Source organism: Capra hircus, chromosome 8 (assembly GCF_001704415.2).
Source record: "Capra hircus breed San Clemente chromosome 8, ASM170441v1, whole genome shotgun sequence".
NCBI classification, from domain to species: Eukaryota; Metazoa; Chordata; class Mammalia; order Artiodactyla; family Bovidae; genus Capra; species Capra hircus.
Window position 1 is genome coordinate 39,704,245 of NC_030815.1, and position 7,925 is coordinate 39,712,169.

Consider the following 7,925-nt stretch of genomic DNA (forward strand, 5'->3'; position numbering starts at 1 on the left):
CAAATATATAAATAGCCAAATGTTACTAACCCGCTTCCCACTTTCATGAAATATTAATTTTGTTACCATCCAATCACTGACAATCTCTTAAGGTTTTTCTTTGGAATTTAGAGATTGAATCAGTTTTAACCTTGATGAGTCTATGATTTTGTCCTAAACGGTATCACCGAGGTGCTTCTTTGGGGAAGAGTGTGAATGTGGGAAGGCTCCAGGATAGGGCCTATCACTTTAAAAGGTCTGGTTGGTGGTGCCCAGAAAATGATATCTATGTTTCAAACTGAGAGTAGGAAAGGAGGGAGTTCCTTGACAGTCCAGTGGTTAGGTTTCTACTGAAGGAGGCCCAAGTTCAATCCCTAGTCAGGGAACTAAGATCCCCCAAGTTGTGTGGCACAGCCAGAAAAACAACAACAACAGAGAAGATGACTATTGATGTTTTTGAAAGGTTTAGGGCTCTATGTAATATTTTTATAAATCACAGTCTGTTAATTTAAATAGAGTCTTCCTAACTGGCTGGATAAGAAAGGAATAAATGGATATTATCTTAGAATATACCATCAGTACACAAAGGAATCTACTGCCGTTTTGATATTCGTCATGGTAAAAAGTGGGTGGAGAAAATTCAGTGTATTTTTTCCCCAAGAATTTCCTTATTAGTTTTATCAACTTTAAATGTGCTTATTTAGAAGACTTTAAAAAATATTTTTATAAGAAATTTGGGAATGTAAAATTGTAAAAGCTGTAAATCAATCTGTAAATGACCTTGGAGGTCATCCAGTCCCACCTCCCTGACTTGCAAAAGAGGAGAGTGAGTCTCAGAGTCACTGTAGATGCCATTACTGATGTCACAAAACTGTGTATTTGGGATTACTAGTAAAAAATATTATGGACCATTTTTCATTTTATAAGATGCAATTACATAAGATACTTAATTTTTTAAAAAACTTTTTATTTTTTATTGGGGTATAGCCAACTAACAATATTGTGATAGTTTTAGGTGAACAGTGAAGGGACTCAGCCCATGTACATGTATCCATATTCCCCCAAACTGTCCTCCCATCCAGGCTGCCTCAACACTGAGAAGAGTTCCATGTGCTAGGTTATCCTTGTTGGTTATCCATAAATGCTTTATTTTAAAATTTGAAAAATTACCCTCTTATGTGAGCTCTTTGGGTTCATATTCAAACTTTCTACTAGTTGACTCCAGCTTTCTTGTATCTGTTCCGTTCTTTAGCTGTAAATACTTGGCAGCGAGTAATGAAAACATTGGACCTTCTGAGTAATTCAGAATTCAGTGTTCTAAAGCAGCCAGGTAAATAAGAAATTATTCATAAAGAATGTAAGAGCCATTGTGTTTAAGCAGCTCATGTTGATCATTTATTTCCCATAATCATCCTTGAATAATTCATAGACATCAATGAAGAGAAGGGATGAAATATTTCTGAAACAATTTTGGAAAAACATCACAGCTCACCCACATTTACTTGTTATATCCAAGTCAGTGAGACAAAAATGGATTACAGGGGACAGCTTCTACTTTTGTCATTAAAGCAGACCTGGTTTTGGATCAAGAGCAGATTTAAATCATGCCTAAAGTTAAGCACCATTTAAATCAGAAATTTGATACCTGAAATCAAAGTCTACTGAAAACTTTTTTTTTTTAAACAAGGTTCTAAAGTTCAGAAAGAGGGGCATGGTATGCTTTTATTTCAGTCCTAGGCACTTTTATATGAAGGACAGAATGAACATATTTGGCTATGTCTAGACAGGTATCTGGTCCCCTTCACTTCCTGGGAAATAGATGGGGAAACAGTGGAAACAGTGTCAGACTTAATTTTTTTGTGCTCCAAAATCACTGCAGATGGTGATTACACTCATGAAATTAAAAGATGCTTACTCCTTGGAAGAAAAGTTATGACCAACCTAGATAGCATATTGAAAAGCAGAGACATTACTTTGCCAATAAAGGTCCATCTAGTCAAGGCTATGGTTTTTCCAGTAGTCATGAATGGATGCAAGAGTTGGACTGTGAAAAAAGCTGAGCGCCGAAGAATTGATGCTTTTGAACTGTGGTGTTGGAGAAGACTCTTGAGAGTCCCTTGGATGGCAAGGAGATCCAACCAGTCCATTCTAAAGATCAGTCCTGGGTGTTCTTTGGAAGGAACGATGCTAAAGCTGAAACTGAAGTACTTTGGCCTCCTCATGCGAAGAGTTGACTCATTGGAAAAGACTCTGATGCTGGGAGGGATTGTGGCAGGAGGAGAAGGGGACGACAGAGGATGAGATGGCTGGATGGCATCACCAACTCGATGGACATGAGTTTGGGTAAACTCCAGGAGTTGGTGATGGACAGGGAGGCCTGGCGTGCTGCGATTCATGGGGTCGCAAAGAGTCGGACACGACTGAGCTACTGAACTGAACTGAACTGAGAACAGGTATCACAGTGTTTTTCTTGTGGTTCCTGATATACCTAAAACTCATGAGGCTCTCTCTCTTTTGTTATTTTTGGATTCTGTGGGAGTCTACCTATGAGTATTTAGCTTTTCTTTTGTATTACACATAGAATTTTTATGTATATTCTTTTTTAGCACAACCAGTTGTTTGGGAAGAGAAGTCATTCATTCAGTTAACATATAGTGAATATCTGTTGTATTCAGGATGTTTTTCTAGGTACTCAAACAAGACTGTTCGAGGTTGATATCAGATGTGCTTTTAGGAACAGACTGTGGGGCCAGGTCAAGTGGATGACATTTTGAACATGTGGTAGTTTCAGCCAACTCAAAATTTTTTTGTTCTTTGTATTGTGTTAATTCTTATTCATTTCCTCTGTAGTCACTTGTTGAACTTTTAACCACATAGTTATTAAAGGCACTCCTTTTAAATCCTAAAGTGTTATATGACTGGATTTGACGTGTGTTAATAATTTGGAAGAAAATGATCTAAATTATATATAAGTATATATTAATAAAACTTGGAAGATTTATTTCCCCCATTTTTTTCCCCTATAGGTATTTGAAAATGCAATAGATCCTGGAGCTGTAGCAGACATTTTAGAAAGTAGGTACTCCCCTCTGCACCCCCTGCCCCTAAAGAAAGAGACTATTGTGTATATGTAATTCATAGATATAAAATTCTGCTATATTCTAAGTTATGATACTTCCATATTTAACCCATGTTTATGTTCATGATAGTCTGTAAAATTTGAATCATGTTAATTGAATTGCAAACCATTTTCTAGATATAGATGGGATTTACTAGATGGTATGATTCTGTTTTTTATTTTATTGCAATTAAATGATTTTTATATCAACAGAGTTATGTAACCATCACCATAATCAATTATACAACATTTTCATCACCACAGAAAGAAGCCATATACCCATTCTTCCTCATCCCTTCCAGCCCTAGACAACTACTAACTAAACTATATGCCTCTATAGATTTGCTTATTCTGGATATTTTTCATATAAATGGAATCATATAATATGTGGTCATTTGTAACTGGCTTCTTTAACTTAGCATAATGTTTCAAAGATTCTTCCTGCTACAACATGTGTCAATATTTGACTTCTTTTTATATCTTCATAGATCAGGGATCAAACGTGTCTCCTGCATTGGCAGGTGGATTCTTTACTGCTGTGCCACCGGGGAAGCACTAACTCAAAGATCTTTGTTTTTTTCTAAGAGTTTTATCATTTTAGCTCTTACATTTAGGTCTATAGTGCATATTGAGTTGATTTTTGTAAATGGCAAGTTCTTTGGAAGGAATGATGCTAAAGCTGAAACTCCAGTACTTTGGTCACCTCATGCGAAGAGTTGACTCACTGGAAAAGACTCTGATGCTGGGAGGGATTGGGGGCAGGAGGAGAAGGAGACGACAGAGGATGAGATGGCTGGATGGCATCACCGACTCGATGGACATGAGTTTGGGTGAACTCTGGGAGTTGGTGATGGACAGGGAGGCCTGGCGTGCTGCAATTCATGGAGTCGCAAAGAGTCAGACACGACTGAGTGACTGAACTGAACTAAAGGGTCCAACTTCAGTCTTTCCCATCTGGATATCCAGTTGTCTTCACACCATTATTACTAAGAGTAGTTTTTCCCCATTGAATAGTCTTGATACTCCTGTTGAAAATCAACTGACTGTAAGTGTGAGGGTTTTTTTGGAGGGTCTCAATTCTATTTCATTGATTCATGTATCTGTCATTATGCTGGTGCCACACTGTTTTGTTTATTATAGCTTTATGGTTAGTTTTAAAACCAGGAAGTTCTTTTTCAAGATTGTTTTCCCTATTTGGGTTCCCTTAGTTTGCCATATGAACTTTAGGATCAGCTTGTCAGTTTGCAAAGAAGCCAACTAGGAATTTGATAGGCATTGATAGATTGCATTGAACCTGTCGATCATCTTGGAGAATATTGGCATCTTAACAATATTAAGTCTTCCAATTCATGGCATGGCTTGTGGTGATAATTAATTGAATATAAGCAATTTAGAAACTGAGATAGATAAAGTGCAACACATTACCTTCGAGGTGATGGTTGAAAAGAATATAATCTTCCCTCCTGTTTGGAAAACTAAAAATTATGGGCTGTCTTGGCTTTTAATTTTCTTAGCATTTAAAATTTTGTTCTTACATATTCATGTTTTTCATAAGTCTACAAAGGAAGAATTTTACTTTTATGGTATGTATATTTTAGCTTTTTTGAGATGTAACTGATATACAACATTGTGTAAGTTTAAGATGTACAAAATGTGGATTTGATACTCGGGTATTTTGCAAAATGATTACTACAGTAGTGTTAGGTTATACCTCTATCACATCACATAATTACCATTTTTTTTTTTTTTGTGGTGAGAACATTTAAGATCTACTCTCAGTAACTTTCAGGTATATAATACAGTATTATTAACTATAATCACCATTATTGTCTATATTAAAATGTTTTCACTTCTAATATTTTGTGGGAATTATTTTTACTGATTTTTATTGTTATACCATTTGTATTTTAAATTACTTTTAACATTTTAATTTTATTCTTATCCTTGTGAGAAGGCAGTGGCACCCCACTCCAGTACTCTTGCCTGGAAAATCCCATGGACAGAGGAACCTGGTAGGCTGCAGTCAATGGGGTCACTAAGAGTCGAACACGACTGAGCAACTTCACTGTTCACTTTTATGCATTGGAGAAGGAAATGGCAACCCACTCCAGTGTTCTTACCTGGAGAATCCCAGGGACGGGGGAGCCTGATGGGCTGCCATCTATGGGGTCGCACAGGGTCGGACACGACTGAAGCGACTCAGCAGCAGTAACAGCAGTAGCAGCATTCTTATCCTTATAGACCTTATCTTTATAAGATATATCCTTGTTGTCGTTCAGTTGCCAAGTCATGTCTGACTCTTTGCAACTCAATGGACCAGAGCAAGCCAGGCCTCCCTGTCCATCACTGGAGTTTGTCCAAGTTCATGTTCATTGAATTGGTGATGCCATCTAACCATCTCATCCTCTGTTGCCGTCTTCTCCATCTGCCTTCAATCTCTCCAGCATCAGTGTCTTTTCCAGTGAGTCAGTTGTTGGCATCAGGTGGCCAAAGTATTGGAGCTTCAGCATCAGTCCTTCCAATGAGTATTTAGGGTTGATTTCCTTTAGGATTGACTGGTTTGATCTCCTTGCAGTCCAAGGGACTCTCAAGAGTCTTCTCTAGCACCACAATTTGAAAGCATCAATTCTTTGGCGCTCTGCCTTCTTTATGGTCTGCCTCTCACATCTGTACATGACTACTAGAAAGACCATAACTTTGACTGTATGGACCTTTCTTGGAAAAATGATGTCTTTGCTTTTTAATATACTATCTAGGTTTGTCATATGTTCCTTCCAAGAACCAAGCGTCTTCCAATTTCATGGCTGTAGTCACCATCTGCAGTGATTTTGGGCCCAAGAAGAGGAAATCTCTCACTGCTTCTACCTTTTCCCGTTCTGTTTGCCATGAAGCAATAGGACTGGATTCCATGGTCTTAGTTTTTTAAATATTGAATTTTAAGGGAGCCTTTTCACACTCCTCTTTCACCCTCATCAAGAGGCTGTTTAGTTCCTCTTCAGTTTCTGCCATTAGAAGTGGTATCATCTGCATTTGTTGTTGATATTTCTCTTGGCAGAAGTCTTGATTCCAACTTGTAACTCATCCAGCCTGGCATTTTGTGTGATGTGCTCTGCATATAAGTTAAATAAACAGGGTGACAATAATAAACAGCCTTTTCATACTCCTTTCTCAATTTTAAACCAATCAGTTGTTCCGTATAAGGTTCTAACTGTTGCTTCTTGACCTGTATACAGGATTCTGAGGAGACAGTAAGATGGTCTGGTATTCCCTTCTCTTCAAGAGTTTTCCACATGGAGAAGGCGATGGCACCCCACTCCAGTACTCTTGCCTGGAAAATCACATGGACGGAGGAGCCTGGTAGGCTGCAGTCCATGGGGTCGCGAAGAGTCGGACATGACTGAGCAACTTCACTTTCACTTTTCATTTCCATACATTGGAGAAGGAAATGGCAACCCACTCCAGTGTTCTTGCCTGGAGAATCCCAGGGACAGGGGAGCCTGGTGAGCTGCCGTCTGTGGGGTCACACAGAGTCGGACACGATTGAAACGACTTAGCAGCAGCAGCAGCAGTCAAGGCTATTGTTTTTCCAGTAGTCATGTATGAATGTGAGAGTTAGACTATAAAGAAATCTGAGTGCCAAAGAAATGATGCTTTTGAACTGTGGTATTGGAGAAGACTCTTGAGAGTCCCTTGGGCTGCAAGGAGATCCAACCAATCCATTCTAAAGGAGATCAATCCTGGGTGTTCATTGGAAGGACTGATGCTGAAGCTGAAATTCCAATATCTTGGCCACCTCATGCGAAGAGCTGAGTCATTTGAAAAGACCCTGATGCTGGGAAAGATTGAGGGCAGGAGGAGAAGGGGACAACAGAGGTTGAGATGGTTGGATGGCATCACCGACTCAATGGACATGAGTTTGAGTAGACTCCGGGAGTTGGTAATGGACAGGGAGGCCTAGTATGCTGCAGTCCATGGGGTCGCAAAGAGTCAGATACAACTGAGGGACTGAATTGAACTGAGCTATCATATATAACCTGTTCTTTAACAGAAACTGTCTTTGATAGCAACATGTGACTTTTTACTTTCTACTGATAAATGCTGTATTGATAAAAGCTCATTCTAGATGTTTAGGGGTTTTTTTAAATAAAATTTTTAATTCATGTGAAATAGCAAAAAAAAAAAAAAAAAAAGAGTTTTCCACAGTTTGTTATGGTTCACACAGTCACAGGCTTTAGCGTAGTCAAAGAAACAGCAGTAATTGTTTTTCTGGAATTCCCTTGCTTTCTCTATGATCCAGCGAATGTTGGCAATTTAATCTCTGGTTCTCTCTGCCTTTTCTAAACCCAGCTTGTACATCTGGAAGTTCTCACTTCAAGTACTACTGAACCTAGCTTGATGGATTTTGAGTATAACAATCAGTTCAGTTCAGTTCAGTTGCTCAGTCATGTCCGACTCTTTGCGACCCCATGAATTGCAGCACGCCACATCTCCTTGTCTATCACCATCTCCCAGAGTTCACTCAGACTCACGTCCATCAAGTCAGTGATGCCATCCAGCCATCTCATCCTCTGTTGTCCCCTTCTCCTCCTGCCCCCAATCCCTCCCAGCATCAGGGTCTTTTCCAATGAGTCAACTCTTCATATGAGGTGTCCAAAGTATTGGAGTTTTAGCTTCAGCATCATTCCTTCCAAAGAAATCCCAGGGCTGATCTCCTTCAGAATGGACTGGTTGGATCTCCTTGCAGTCCAAGGGACTCTCAAGAGTCTTCTCCAACACCACAGTTCAAAAGCATCAATTCTTCAGTGCTCAGCTTTCTTCACAGTCCAAC